This window comes from Chlorocebus sabaeus, unplaced genomic scaffold, assembly GCF_047675955.1.
Source record: "Chlorocebus sabaeus isolate Y175 unplaced genomic scaffold, mChlSab1.0.hap1 unalloc_scaffold_517, whole genome shotgun sequence".
In the NCBI taxonomy this organism is placed as follows: Eukaryota; Metazoa; Chordata; class Mammalia; order Primates; family Cercopithecidae; genus Chlorocebus; species Chlorocebus sabaeus.
The window spans coordinates 60,881-76,702 of NW_027327834.1; the positions used below are offsets into that span (position 1 = coordinate 60,881).

The 15,822-nt window shown below is 40.3% G+C and overlaps 1 pseudogene; it reads right to left on the reverse strand.

Annotated features, from left to right (window-relative positions):
- Window positions 1–4,255: 4,255 nt before the first annotated feature.
- Window positions 4,256–13,607, reverse strand: LOC119625736 (zinc finger protein 426-like; annotated as a pseudogene).
- Window positions 13,608–15,822: the final 2,215 nt, after the last annotated feature.

The following is a 15,822-nucleotide window of genomic DNA, read 5'->3' on the forward strand; positions in this document are numbered from 1 at the left end:
CGCATATGTCCCAAGTCCATAGGGTTAGTATTATTATCAGTATTATAATCACTAGTACCAGTATCATGATGATCATCATTCCTGTTAATATTCATCAATATTTTTATTACTACCACTGTTAATATGGATTTTTCATTATTGTACAGCAAGGAATATAGTTTATCCATTCACAAATGGTGTTCAGTTACTAAAGAGGACTACAAGGCATGCTCTGCAGACATATACACACACAGCTGTCCTGGAGACCCAGCTTTGCCACCAATTGTTCTTTCATAAGATGAGCTCCCCTAGTACCCACCAGTTTTTCAGGACTCGACCTAAGCTGATTGGGCTAGACCTGGAAAAGTTTCCTATTCTCAGCTGTACCTGGAAAAATTTTAAAGACTCTTCCAAGGCCCAGTAATAACTTTTGGCAGCCTCCAAGACCAGAGAGGGTTTCTTGGCCATTCAGAGCCATTCAAATATTCTAAGTAAACTCAAGGAACCAGAAACCACACTTGCAGTCATGAAATACCAGTGAATGGCCTCTGTGAGTCTCTTCAAGTTTTTCAAAGATAACTGCCTGGAAAGGCTGGCCAGGAAGTCACCCAAGCCCATCCGTCTACAGGATGTTCTATGTCAGCCAGGGACCCAGTGAATTGCCATTGAACAGAAGGGAGGAACAGACACAGCATGCCTGAGCTTCTGGAAACATTCTAAGTGCCCTTGTTGGCCCAGAAAAGACTGGTGCTGCCATACGAGGCACAGATATGGCAACCTAGCCACTCTAGGAACCACACGAGATTTAAAGGCTCCCAGGAAGTCCAGGAAGGGCAAACATGGCCTTTTAGAGCCATCAGATTTTATTCTAAGTCTACGTGGGAGACAGTGAACTTGGCTTCATAAAAACACCAGTGGAGGTGATATCACTTGCCCCAGTATCCGGTCTTTTCCACCTCATCTCAGAGCCAGGCAGCCACCATTTCCCAAAGCTGCTGTGCAATGAAAGGGGAATATTCTAGGTGCTCTCCTGTGCCCACGAAATTCTGTGGCTGCACTAAAGGCAGGGGTTGTCCTCCGGAATGCTCTTCAGGAATCTGACAACACTAGTCAAGATTAGAGAAGTTCAATTCAACGTCATACAAAACCAATCACACACACAAAAAAAATGCATAGTGAGACAAAATGATGAACACACCTGCTAATAATCATGAATGACAATAACAACAATGATGATCTTAGTGATAATGCCACCAACACTGTTAATGGCAATAACAATAAACCTGAGGTAATGGGTGTTAGGGTCCCGATTCACTGATGTGAAGGATGGCGCCAATTTCTGGCCTTACAGAAATAAAGGAAAAGTAAACACCTGAAGGAGGAGGAGGTGAACCTGGAGCTCCCGCCAGCCTCTGGGCGCTCCTTGGTGGAAAGAGAGGGACTTGGTCCTGAGCCTGCCCAGGATCCACCCGCACCAGAACTCGGGAGTCCCAGTCCCTGGATGGGCTCAGTCTCACCCAGGCCAGACGCCCCGGAGCCCCGGAGCCCGGGTCCTCCAGCCCTGGCTGCTGCTGCTCCTCGCGGAGCCCGGGCCTCCCGCGCCACCTCAACCTCAGCGCGGCTCTGCGAGGGCAGCGCCAAGGATGCTCCGGGCCCAGCGGGGGCATCCTGCCCCAAGGGGATACTGACGCCCTGAGGGCGCAGAACAGCACGGCCTGTGCAGGGCCCGCCATCCTGGGCCTTGCAAAAAGAGCTGCCTCTTCAACGCCCCCACCCGGAACCTCCCCAGAGGCCCCAGCCCCAAGGCCAGGGCGGCGGCGCCTTCCTCACCCTGGGTAAAGAAAACTCAGGTCCTCCCTGGAGACCCGGCTCGCGGCGGCAAGCAGACCGCGCATGCGCCCTGCATGGCCGGAGGGAAGGGTTTCATTGCCCTTTGCTGGCCATGACGTGGCAGCACAGTACGTTTGGCCTTTACTGCTTAGCGGTGGACCTGAGTCTGAATCAATGAAATTCAGGTATGGATTATTCAGTACCTTTGTTTTGGAAGATCAAATGGAAATTGAGTACGATATCTTGTGCTTTAATTAAAGAAGATGGGAATAAAGAAACAAATTCGAAAGTTAGTATACAAAAGTCGATTGATTCCCTCTATGTGAAGGGAAGAAGAGCTTGAATAAGAGAAGCATTCTGTGTTATGCTTTAATGCTGGAGATCTGCCACCATGCATTTGTCAAATCCCGTAGAATTTCACAGCACAAATAGTACATCTTAATGTGGCTCAGGACTACATATAATGTCAGCCACAGTTTGAGGGTAAATTACATATTTAATTAAATAGCTTAAGCAATAAATATTGTTATGAGCTCTACCTGGACACAATCCTTGCCTCTCCAACCAGTTTGCCAAGGGCTCGAATTTCTTGCTCGTTATCCTCACACTTGACATAAACCCTGGCTGCTGAGTAAAATCAATCACTTGTGGAGATTTTTTAATATAATGATGTGTCAATTTCAACCATGGATAAGGCCATTTAGCCTTAATAAGGCCTATCGTAATAAGATTGTGCCTGTTTTGCAAGATTTCAAGTCATCATCCCACTTATTATTCAGGAAACGTTTTCTCTTGAGTTTTAGGTTCAGTACTGAGGCTCCTTGATGGACAATATATTTTCCAATTCTGAAGACAAGGCAGAGGAGGCCCCGTCTGTGAGAACTTTCATTTTGCTTCTGGAAAAGTACATTGAATCAAATATAGGAAAGGCTTGCATGGTGGCTGACAGGTTCGGCTGTTTTATCATGCTGGTGTTTTACCTTCTGGACAGAAGTAAAAGGAACACAGCTGTGTCTGTCTCTGTGTAATAACTCAGGACTTACCTGAGTAAACTCTGGGGTGTCATGAGATGAACTGCTACCTCCACTTAGAGAGGCTTCAGGGACAAAATTTCAAGAGATTTCTGAGGGATAGAAGAGCAGGGCTGCCTTATTCTCTGATCCCAGATAACTACTCAGAGACAGAGGCAAAGGCTGGGGACACCCAAATGCATATACTAGGTGTCTTTGATCCAGCCTCTGTTTCCTTGCTAAATCTATACAATGACACACTGAGAAATCTGGCAAGTGGGGCTGAAGATCCCTGATGGAGGTGAGCTGTGAGGAAAGAGCCGTTGAAAACTTGGGAGACTCAGAAGTTGGGGTAGAATCTCGACCCATAAGCCGAGGAGTGCAGATGCAAATCGATTTGTTAGGGCTGCATAAATGAAAGAAGGACTTTACCAGCACACTAAGTTTTTCCAACAACCGATTGTATTCTTTCAATATTTGAAAGTATTGATCTTTTGGAAATGTTTAATGAGATTTCATATATAATTCTGCATTCAATTTATGCCCAGGTCACTTTGCTATTATATGTTTATGTGCTGCATTTTTATGAATAGACATTTTCTCAAATTTCTGAATTATTTTGCTAAACTATGCGTTAAGAGTTTTTTCTAGAGGTCCACCTTCTTGACTCAAGAAATCTATCAGGTTTCTCCATAGTAATTTTCAATTTTAAGAGCTCCTAAATGTGAGAAACTTAATGTTAACTAAGAAATGAATTACCACTAAAGAATCTTCTCCTTTCAAGATGCTAACCGTGTTCTGTCCAGTGTGAAATCTCACATGTGCCACAAGCGTTACTCTGTGAAGAAAGGATTTCTCATGATTTTGCAAGGCATAACTTCTCCAGTAAGAAGTGTTTGGTATTCCAAGAGAATTCATTGCCCTTGGAAAGACTTTCCCTTCTTATTTAGCTTATAAAGGATTTCCTCTCTTATTTTCCATTTTAGCAGCATTTTATCACTGTGTTTTCTTGTGAACATCAAGCCTAGTGCTTGGTTGAATGTTTATTCACAGAAAATACAAATAAAGGGTTCATCCAAGTAAAGTTTTCTTACATTATTTGACAACAAATTGCACATAAAAACATTTTCACACTGAACGCAGAGCTAGAGATTCTCTACCTGAAAGTCCCACACGTTTTAAGTTATTAAAACTGTTGCTGAAGACTTTTAGTTTATTATGTTGACAGTTTCAGCTCTCTCGTGTCATTTATGATCAGATCACTAACAAGCCTTTGGTACATATATGTCGTACAATTTCTCTTCCATATGAATTTATTGATGTGGACTGAAGAATAAAGGTAACTGAAGTAACGTCCATGTTGATTATAGTAATTCTTCAAAATGTGAGTCCTTTGGCATGTTTAGATGTTACAACTACAGCTGAAGTATCTTCCATATTCCTTACATTCGTCATTCCTAACACCATGTCATCTAAAGTCAGAATATGTTCTGAAGACATTTATAATTTTCTCTCCAGGGTGAATTTGCTGATGTTATTTAAGATTAGTACACTGACTGAAGACTTTCCCACATAAATGGCATTCATATGGCTTTTCTCCAGTGCGTGTTCTCTCATATCATCTAAGGTCAGAAGATAGACTGAAGGCTTTCCCACAAAGAAGACAAGCATGTGATTTCTCTTCAGTGTGAATTCTTGTGTGTCCTCTAAAGCCAGAGGTTTGACTAAAGACCTTCCCACTTTTATCACATTCAAAACGCTTTTATCCAAGGTGAGTTCTCTCATGTCTTCGAAGGTTAAAGGATTCAATAAAGCCTTTCCCACACTGATGACACTTATACAGTCTCTCTCCCCTGTGAGTTTTCTCATGTCTTCTAAGGTGAGAACACTGAGTGAAGGATTTTCCACATAGATGACATGCATATGGCCTCTCTCCAGTGTGAGTCATGTGCCATCTAAGGTGAAAGTAATTAATATAAGCCTTTTCACATATATTACATTGATATGATTTACCTTTAATATGAATTTGTTTATGTGGTTTAGGGAATAACTGATTACTAAGGGATTTTCCACACTGTTTGCTGATGTAGGGTTTCTTTCCACTCTGAGTTAACAAACGCTGAGTCATTGTGGAACTGTGAGTGCAATCTTCTCCCAAATCATTACATTCAAAGGGATCCTCCAGAATGAGAGAGTTCTCCTTTAGGGACAAAGATTAAAAGCTCTTAATGATTTACCAACATACATCTATACATTCATTTCACCACCTTTGAATTCTAGACCAACTATTCAGTGGTAGAGCCCAGTTGAAATCTTTCCAATGTTACTTGTGTGAAAGGAAATTAAATTTTGGCACCCCAAACTCATTGAACCAAAGGGAAAAATCGAGCTGGGAACAGGGTCACACAAACCTGCCTCCTCCTTCTGCTTCCTAAATAATATGGCTACAAGATGAAAAGCTACATGCCTCCCCCATATTTTGCCCACAAGGAAATTCCTCATGAGCTGTTAAAGTTACACCATGGCAATGCCAACTCATAGCTTGTCTTTACAGGCGCAGTCATCCCCAGTTCACCAGACACAAATGCATATCCGATTGTGTCCCTGCCCCATTTTGCCTATGTTGTCTTATATAAAATGCAGCTCTCCTGCATTATTCCTCTGCCTCATTTGTTTATGCCATCTTATGTAAAAAAAATCCAGATTCACTGAGCCAGAAAAATGCATGAATGACTATTTTTTTCTATGCACCTTTTACATGAAAATTGTGTACTTCTCAATATCCCACCCTTTCCCCCTTTAAATTTAGAGGAAATCATCTTTGGAGAAAGGTATACACCTGTCCCCCAGGTACATGTCCTTAACTCTGGCAAATTAATCTCCTAAAATGATTGAGACTTGTCTCATCATTTTTCTCGATTGACACTTGCGTGCACATTGTCTCCTGCAGACACAGATATTTTCTCTTTTGTAAGATCCCAACTGCAGAGTTATTCCATTGATTGTGATGATATCAATATCTTTCAAAGTCTGAACATGAGCAATGTATATGCACTTGTTCTATTTTAAAGATCTCATGTTATGGTTTAGAACACAGGTCACTTTATTCACTGAATTCAAACTATCAAATTTTTTTTTGCTTAGAAAGCACTTAATGCCAGCCTAATTACACTCAGGTGACTGTGCGTCATTACTAACTTAACCCATTACCAGGTCTTTAACTTAGATGGCTGGTGTACACAGCTATAAAACTCACCATTGTCATACCGGTGGATGCGTCTTTTCTGATAAGATGCATGAATATCGTGTGTTTTTTCTTAAGGGCATTTTCCTTGTCTGAAATAATTGAAAAATAAATTGTTACCTTGGTATTATGGTAATAAAATTGTTTGAAAAACCCCAAGACCCTTTTACTTTTTTTCAAAAATTGACACTTAGATGTGGCAAATGTGTCAAATGAAGAAAATACTTCAATAGAAGAAACAGATTGTACAGCGTCAGCAATTAGAAAAGTGCTTTAAAATTAAAATGTGAAAAGAGATAAAATGGAGATGAGATATCAGGCAGGTAAATAGAGGGATAGTCTTCACAGGGGTATCGGGAAAAGAGTCAGCATGTGACAGTTTAACCCCAACAGGTACATGAATTATCCTTTTCCCGAAAGTAAAAGAAAAGGCAAGAGGACACAAGAGTAGCATCTGACATATGAACAAAATGATAATAACATCTAAGGAATTCTGCTCCAGTAGCTTAACCTACATTTTAGAAATTATCACTCATTTAATAAAACTGCTAATTAATATTTGACTGATATTATTCATTGACAAAGCACTTCCTCCTGTTAGAGCACAGGACCTTGTTCCTTACCCAGATTCTGGCCTTGGAGAAATTCTCTTCCTTCTCGCCAGAGCTCTTTTCCTTGCTCCAGCTGCAAAGTTATATAGGATTTGCTTATCTGTACCCTGTTAGTGGAAACAGTACATGTGTTTTGAGTTCACTGTCAATAAATGTGCATTATCACCAACTGTAAGGCAGGCTACCGAGGAAGAATAAAAACAGTGAAGGTCAGCTCAGGCCACAAGACCTAGAACACAGAAAACTCCCCAGGATTTTTCGGACCCAACGTGAGACTAGAAAATAAATCCAAACAAAAGGTCCATCAGGAAAAGGAAATTCAAAACAGTCAGGACCTATGAATGCTGAGTCCATGCCTAACTTCCAAGACACAATGCATAATACACAGTCTTTTCAGAAAGAGATTAATTAAACCTCTGCACAGTATGTTTATTATTATTCTCATGCAGAACAAAAAAAACATTCGATTTACAAAAATAATTGGTGTTCTATACAGAAAAGATATTGCTATTGTTTTCACTAATTGGTCTCAGCCTAAGCATAGCGACTGAAGCAGAAGAGTTATTTAGAAAATATTTAATTTAATACATTGAAAATATTCATTAAGTTCCCAGGTCTGTTCTGAGTATTAGAGACTGAGTACCAAGGAAACCATGAAATCCCTGTCAAGATTACATTCTAATTGCGTGACACACTAAATAAAACAAAATAAAATAAAGATATTTCTTTAGACAGATTTAGAGAGCTCAAACTTTTTTCAGATAACATCTGTGAGAGAATCAGAGAAGAGATTAGAGTGAGATATGGAGAAGCTGTTCCAACACTTATCGAATGAATGAGTCAATGTGTGTCTACATACATATGTGAATGTTGAGGGACTCACCGAGGGACACCAGGTGACACACGTTTTCCAGCATTACTTCTCTGTTCAGCTTTCTCTTGGATGTGTCCATCATGGCCCACTCTTCCTGGGTGAAGTCAATAGCTACATCTTCAAAAGTCACTTTGTTCTAAAACATCACAGACATTTTAGTTTAGACAGAGAATCCCTTTTAATGTCCAGAGGAGGAAGGCTGAAATGACATAGGTAGGAGCTGGGTATGCAGAACACTCAGTGTTTTAGGTTCCAGCCAGTTCATTCTCAATACTAAACTGGTATCTGCCTTTCAAATTCACTCACAGAGACATACCCACTCTTAATCCTTTAAACTTTTCTATGAAGAAATATCGCATGAGATGTGGCATAATATAGCCCAGATACTTTTCAGTAATGTGTTAATCACCTGTACATAACTGATTATAAAATTTTCACTTGAACCTTCATAAATAAAACAAATTTACCATGAATTTCAAGTAAGTTACAGATTTGTCACAAGGCAAATAACCATGATTTACTACTTTTTAAACATGACCGTGATTAAATGAATTATTTCTCTAGATAAACCACAGGTTTCTCACCAATCAAATGGCTAAAAGACCTATTGTGTGTTTTGAATAATCTAAAGAAGTAATAGAAAACATGTTTCCTATCTAGCAAATATTTATTAAATACAGGTCATTGGTCCCTTATTCATTAAAAAGTTAGAAAGTGATGAACCAGACTCCAGCATTCTTCAGAACTGAACAAGTCTTACACAGAATATAGGATTCAATTCATACATATAGTCACTCTAATGTTATGTAATTCAGGTGTTCATGACAAGGCTTAAAGACAGTCCAGCAGCACAAGACAAGACTGCTGAGGCTGCTATACTGAGGAAGTCTTAGTCTGATGATTCCTGTGATATGAAGCCTCCTGTTCTCAACTTTCTCTGGGCAATCCGAACATCAGTTATCACTGCCTCTCTTTTAACTTTACCTTGTCACTTGGCTTGTTCAAGGATAAAAAGGCTTCTTTACTGTTTTGTTTTTTTCTAACCAGCCCTTATAGAGCATTTCCACAGAACCCTAAATTGTACTATATCTATTATATTCCTTCTCCTGAGTGTGCAACCATAATTAAGTAATTGTATTTCTTATATGTTACTTTCAGTTACCAGAAGGCAAAAAGGTTAATTCAATCAAGTAAGAATCTGTTTTAGGGTCAAGTGCGGTTGCTCTCGCCTGTAATCCCAGCACTTTGGGAGGCCAAGGCAGGTGGATCACCTGAGGTCAGGAGTTCGAGACCAGCCTGGCCAAAATGGTGAAACTCCATTTCTACTAAAAATACACAAATTAGCCGGGCATGGTGGTGTTTGCCTGTAATCCCAGCTACTCAGGAGGCTGAAGCAGGAGAATTGCTTGAACCCAGGAGGCAATTACAGTGAACCGAGATCCTAACACTGCACTCCAGCCAGGGCGACAGAGCAAGACTCTGTATCTCTCTCTCACACACACACACACACACACACACACAATCTGTTTTAGGATGGGGATAATCAACTCAGGAATTTATTTCACTTGGAGGGTCAACACTCCTATCCTGCTGATCTAGCCCTTAAAATCCCCCGCATCAGAAATTCACAGCAGTACCCTGCATCATGGTGTTTTTGTCCTGTGTATACAGTCACAATCCTCTAGGATGCTCAGAAAATACAAAATGACTTAGGACTGAGAGAAATTTAGCAGCTCAATCTGATATTTTACTAAGGTGGTATCTAAAATTCTTGCAATCATGGTTTATATTAGTCTTTGTTAGTTGCGATATCTCTGATTATCATGATACATATTTGCTGAGAAATACTGATGTCCATGTGTATATTCATACATAGATATGTAGGTATATAGATGGATATGTTTATATGAACGCATGTGTTTGAGACGGGGGAAAACATGCGTGTATTATTTCCCTGCTAAAAATATAAAAATAATTAAATATATTTTATGTACAAATGATAATTATGTGTCATAAACAAAAAATTAACTGACCCATTTGTACATGAAGTCCAGGAAAAATAAAAAGGGTAGCTTTGTATTAATTGTGACATTGTGCTTACAGATATACACAGATTTCCTTATTTAACCCTTATAATAACCCTGCTGATTAGAGTTTATTTACCAGTTTAATAAATGATCAACAGCGTTTGACAAATATGACAAAATTACAAAACTAGAAAATGACACAGCAATACTTTTAATTATATTCTGCCTTGTCACTGACTCTTCTTGCTTTTTTACAAAATTACTCCCCTAACCAAGGTTCTCTATGATTCTGGGGACTCCAGGATTTAGACCCCAGTTCCCAAACTTCACTATGTCTATTTTTACTGCCACATTTTAATGCACATTTACAGACTTCAACAAGCCCTTTTCAATATCAACTTTTTTCTTATTCCTTGGACTATTTCCTACATCTGTTCATCAAGACTCCAGTAACATATGACTCCATCTGCCTGTCCCTTCCATGAATGTACCTGACAGTGCATGTATTATGTAGTCTATAATTCAAGCAGAACAGACATTCCTTCAAAACAATAAGGTATTAGAGAATGCCTACAAAGCTTCAGTGAAACCAGCTGTAACCCTTAATATTATTACCATGTAAACTCTTACTCGAATATCAAAATAAGATTTGGACTTTAGAGAATATCTGTGTGTGATTATAACCCAAACTTGAACTAAAAGTAATTTAAATGGTCATATACAGACTGTGCCAGGGACAAAAAGGGACAAATATTATAAGAAAATTAAAGCACACTTATTTCCTAAAGGACTCTTGTGTGGAATGTATAAAAACTATTTCAAGATATAGAGATTAAATATATTTCAAAACACATACATACACAAGCAATCTTTAGGATAAATTTTTTAAAACTTACGTTATGGGTCTAAAATTTTCATTAATTCATGGAAAAAATGTATTGACAAACTTCTCACCAGAGCAGGAATAACAACTTACGTATTTGGTGACTTCAAGATGAGAGCCTGCGCAGCTTAGTATCTCCCTCCAGATATCTCTCTCTCTCTCTCTCTCTCTCTCTCCTTTTTTGTTTTTTGACAGAGTTTCGCTTTTGTTGCCCAGGCTGGAGTGCAATGGTGAAATCTCAGCTCACTGCAATCTCCACCTCCCAGCTTCAAGCTATTCTCCTGCCTCAGCCTTCCAAGTAGCTGGGATGACAGGCATGCGCCACCACGCTTGGATAACTTTGTATTTTCAGTTGAGACGGGGTTTCTCCATTTTGGTCAGGCTGGTCTGGAATTCCTGACCTCAGGTAATCCACCTGCCTCAGCCTCTCAAAGTACTGGGATTACAGGCGTGAGCCACAGCGCCCGGCCCAGATCTCTTAAAAAGTAATGAGGAAGGAGCCATTCTGCATCCTCAATATTCCCTTAATATTTTAAGGACACCCGTAACAATTAAGAGGCTGACTTGTGACTTCCTAGCCCTTTCAGGGCTATTTAGGCACACCTTAGTGAAGTATTAGGAATGCAGTATTAGGTCTCAAGTTCCTGGACACCAAAACCATGTTCTCCAACAGATCTTCAGTAAAAATAGCTGATGTCTATATTCTTTTGCCTGTCCTTTCCCTTCCTTTTAATTCAGAACTGTGGTCTTGAAAAGTGCTATTATTTAGTAGATTCTCTCAATTCTCAACACCAGCACTATACAGTGTTGAGTAACATCTCAGGTGCTAGGGAAACAGCAGCTGACATTCTAGCAATGCACAAATAGAAAAGCAAAGGTCACCACAGAGTAAAAGAGAATAGATTTTTTAAAAGTATGAAACCAAAACGAATATATATCAGATTACACTATAAATGGAAAATCCTATTATCTTGACTGGATTGCAAGTCAAAACCTCTCATGGCTTCCAACATCCAATATATTCAAAGTAGTTCAGGAATGGTGAAAGTGGAATGGAATTTAAAATTATTCTAATGTTGCATGTGTGAAAGCACTATGCCTTGAAACAAAATACTTATTTTTAAAGTGCATAATGAACACTGCATAAAAAGTTTGTGTAACAAGAGAGAGAAAAAATCTCACATTTTAAAAAAAGGAATATGCAACATATTTATATATAATAAAATAAAATTAAACTAAAATAACAGTAATGGAAGACACAATCTGACCTCTGAAAATCAAGGGAGAAATCTCTTTTAAATAAACTTGGCACAATTTTTAAAGTAAGGTATGAAAAATAATAACACCTGAATATAGTATGTAAAAGTACCAACACAATAAAGCTAAAACAATATCTGTGGAAAAATTATTTGCTGTACATTATTTTTAAAAAATGATCTAAGTACTTTCCTCAAGAAGGTAAATGAATGAAATTTAAGAATTGCCTGAGAAAATCTGTGAAAGGAAATGAATATAGAGAAGCAGAACATAATTTAACTATAAAGCACAAAATAGAATTTAAAAATAAGGCCGGGAGCAGTGGCTCATACCTGCCATCCCAGCACTTTGGGAGGCGGAGGCAGGCGGATCACCTGAGGTCAGGAGTTTGAGACCAGCCTGACCAACATGGAGAAACCCCGTCTCTACTAAAAATAGAAAAAAAAAAAAAAAAAACAGATGGGCGTGGTGGCACATGCCTGTAATCCCGGCTACTAGGGAGGCTTAGGCAGGAGAATCGTTTGAACCCGGGAGGCGGAGCTTGCGGTGAGCTGAGATCATGCCATTGCACTCCAGCCTGGGCAACAAGAGCAAAATTCTGTCTCAAAGAAATAAAAAATAAAAATAAAATAAAAATAAGTGGCAGCCAACATGCCCAACATGATTTTCTGTGATGAAAGAAATTCTCTGTATCTACATTGTCCAATGCAGTAACTACCACACATATGTAGTTACAGAATTTCTACTTTGGCCACAAATTTGGCTATTACTACTAAGGATATGCCATTTAGTTATTTAATTATAATTAATTTACAGTTTATAGCCACATGTGACTGGTAGTTACTCTATTGGTCAATGCAGATCTAGAATCTTGGAGAAGGCAGTTAAAATAATGAGATACGGTCAAACCAAAAATGGAAAAGGCACACAGATAGTGAACACAGAATATGAGAATGTGAAGGAACAATTCACACAGTAAAATTTAATAATGAGATGCTGCCTTGATGGGACACATGTCTGATGATATTCAAGGCTTGTCTTGTTACAGGTAGAAGAGCAGGAGCAGGGCAGGAGAGGGCTCTTCCCCTACCCACTAGAAATGTCAGGTGATGGCCTGTTAATGATCACTTTGCCTCTCTAAAAATGATAATTAGGCAGCACCAGAGAGAGGCCATTTCATGGTGGTCTATACCTGTTAACATCAAAAATGTTAATTAAATGCAGACTCCAGGAAGAAGCAACTTCTTGGGCATTCATGTTAAGAGACAAAAATGACAAAGTATACTCTTCCGGGGACACACTCCACTGGAAAAGGAAAGAAAGCCTCAGATGGACATGCACATAACTCCCTAAACACACCGTGCATGCTCAATTCCAAAGGGTAAGGAAAGCACTGTGCATGCCGGAAACTCTCCCTAAAGGAAGAATCATGGGAAAGAGGCAAGCCCATCCCAGGATCAAGGTTAAAGGCCCTTCTCTTTTCTCTCTTGCACCTTCAGGCATCCACTTGGGTCTCTTCCAAGAGAATTTTCCTTTCCTTTCTGTTCTGAAACCTTTCTAAATAAACTTCCACTCCTGCTCTGAAACTTAGTCTCTTTTTCTGCTGTATGCCCCTCAGTCGAATTCTTTCTTCTGAGGAGGCAAGGACTGAAGTTGCTTATGGACCCATGCAGATATGCTGCCAGTAACTCGAATCTCTTCTACTGGTAACAGTATCATTGTAAGGGAATGAGGCCGGTTCACATCTCAGTGCTCGGAGAACTCACCAAAAATAAAAAGTCGGAGGATGCTGTGAACTTATCTACCTTCCAAGGCAAGTCCCACAAGCAAGAAGCAAGACTCTCTTCCCCCAAGGTTTTAAACTCTTCTGATGCTCCTCTGGGAAAACGCATCCTCCGATTGACTTCCCCTTATATAGGAAAAAACAATTAATAAACCTAATCAGCACTACATTCCAAGAGACATGCCCTGGTTGCACAGATACCGAACCTAATCAAAACTTCCCACACCCGGTTCAATATGATTGGATTTTTGAGACAACTACTAAAAACCCCACATCAACTTGGAAACCAAAGAGTGAAGGCTATTTTGAAGGAAAAATAGGGAGATTCATTCCTTTTTTCATTCATAAGTGCTTTTTTTTTTTTTTTTGAGATGGAGTTTTGCTCTGTCGCCCAGGCTAGAGCGCAGTGGTGCGATCTCGGCTCTCTGCAAGCTCTGCCTCCCGGGTTCAAGCCATTCTCCTGCCCCAGCCTCCCAAGTAGCTGGGACTACAGGCGCCCGACACCACGTCCGGCTATTTTTTTGTATTTTTTTTAGTAGAGACGGGGTTTCACCCGCGTTAGCCGGGGTGGTCTAGAACTCCTGACCTCGTGATCCGCCTACCTCGGCCTCCCAAAGTCCTGAGATTACAGGAGTGGACCACCGCATCCGGCCTCATAAGTACTTTTGAGTGTATTATATGTACTAGAAGGCATTCGCAGTCATGGGGTACAGCAAGAAACCAGACAAACTAGTGTCTTATGGAGACTCTACATTCTAAAATTATTTGGAAGTAAGCTGGACTTGAAAACAAATGGAAAGTGAATAGATATAAAAAGTTTCAATATTCATGGTGATGTAAATAAATAAAATATGTTGCAGAAATGAAGTCAGGAAGTGTTAGGGGTCATATGGTACTTTTAAGGCCATTGGTATCCTCTGAAATTCAAGCAGGCTGAAGACATTTGCATAACTAAAAGGAAAGAAGATGCTAATAGAAGACAATGAAGAAAGAGCCTGAAAGGCATTTCAGAGTCCTTGGCTGGTGGCAGCGCCTCCCTTCAAAGGTCTGGAGGCCTATAAGGGAAGACTGATTTTGTGGGCTGGGCCTAGGGCTGCACCACCCAGGGCAAGCGCAGGACAGTGCTCACAGCATTCTACCTCCCAACCACTCCAGCTCCAGCCATGGCTAAAAAGGTCCCATACACAGTTTGGGTCACTGCTTTGAGGGTGCAAGTCATAAGCCTTGGCAATTTCCATGGGATATTAAACCTGCAGTTGCACAAAGTACAGGAGTGCGCTGCTGATAAAGACATACCCGAGACTGAGCAATTTACAAAAGAAAGAAGATTCATTGGACTTACAGTTCCACATGGCTGGGGGGAGGCAGAAGGCGAAAGGAATTTCTTACATCACAGCAGGCAAGTGAGAGAATGAGAGCCAAGCAAAACTGGTTTCGCCTTATCAAACCATCAGAACTCGTAAGACTTATTCACTACCACGAGAACGATATGGGAGAAACTGCCCCCATGATTCAATTATTTCCCACTGGGTCCCCCCACAACATGTGGGAATTGTGGGAGTGCAATTTGAGGTGAGATTTGGGGGGGGACACAGAGCCAAACCATATCAGAAACATTCGCCTGGATTTCAAAAGATGTATGGAAAAGCCTGCATGTCCAGTAGAAGCCTGCTGGGGTGGAGACCTCATGGCAAATGTCTACTATAGCAGTACAGAGGGAGAATATGGGGTAGGAGCCCCCACAGAGTCCCCACTGGGGCACTGCCTAGTGGAGGTCTGAGAAGACGGCCACCATCCTCCAGACCCCAGAATGATAGATCCACTGACAGCTTGCACCCTGAGCCTGGAAAAGCTGCAGGCACTCAACGCAACCCTTGACAGCAGCCATGGGGACTGACCCTTGTATCCAAAGGAAAATAAATTGTTCTACCATAAAGACGTGTGCACTCATATATTTATTATAGCATTATTTGCAATAGCAAAGACGTGATAGAGAAAATATAGTATATGTACACCATGGAATACTATGCAACCATTAAAAAAATTATGTCCTTTGCACCAACATGGATGCAGCTAGAGGCCATTATTCTAAAATAATGCAGGAAGAAAAAACCAAATACCATATGTTCTTAGTTATAAGTAAGAACAAAGCACTGATTACACATGGATGTAAAGATGGGAACAACGGATACTGGGGACTACAAGAAGGGGAAGGGAAGATGGGGACCAAGACCTGAAAAACATATACACCATGAAATACTATGTTTTCTACCTGGGTTACAAGATCATTCATACTCCAAGCCTCAGCATCACACAATGTGCCC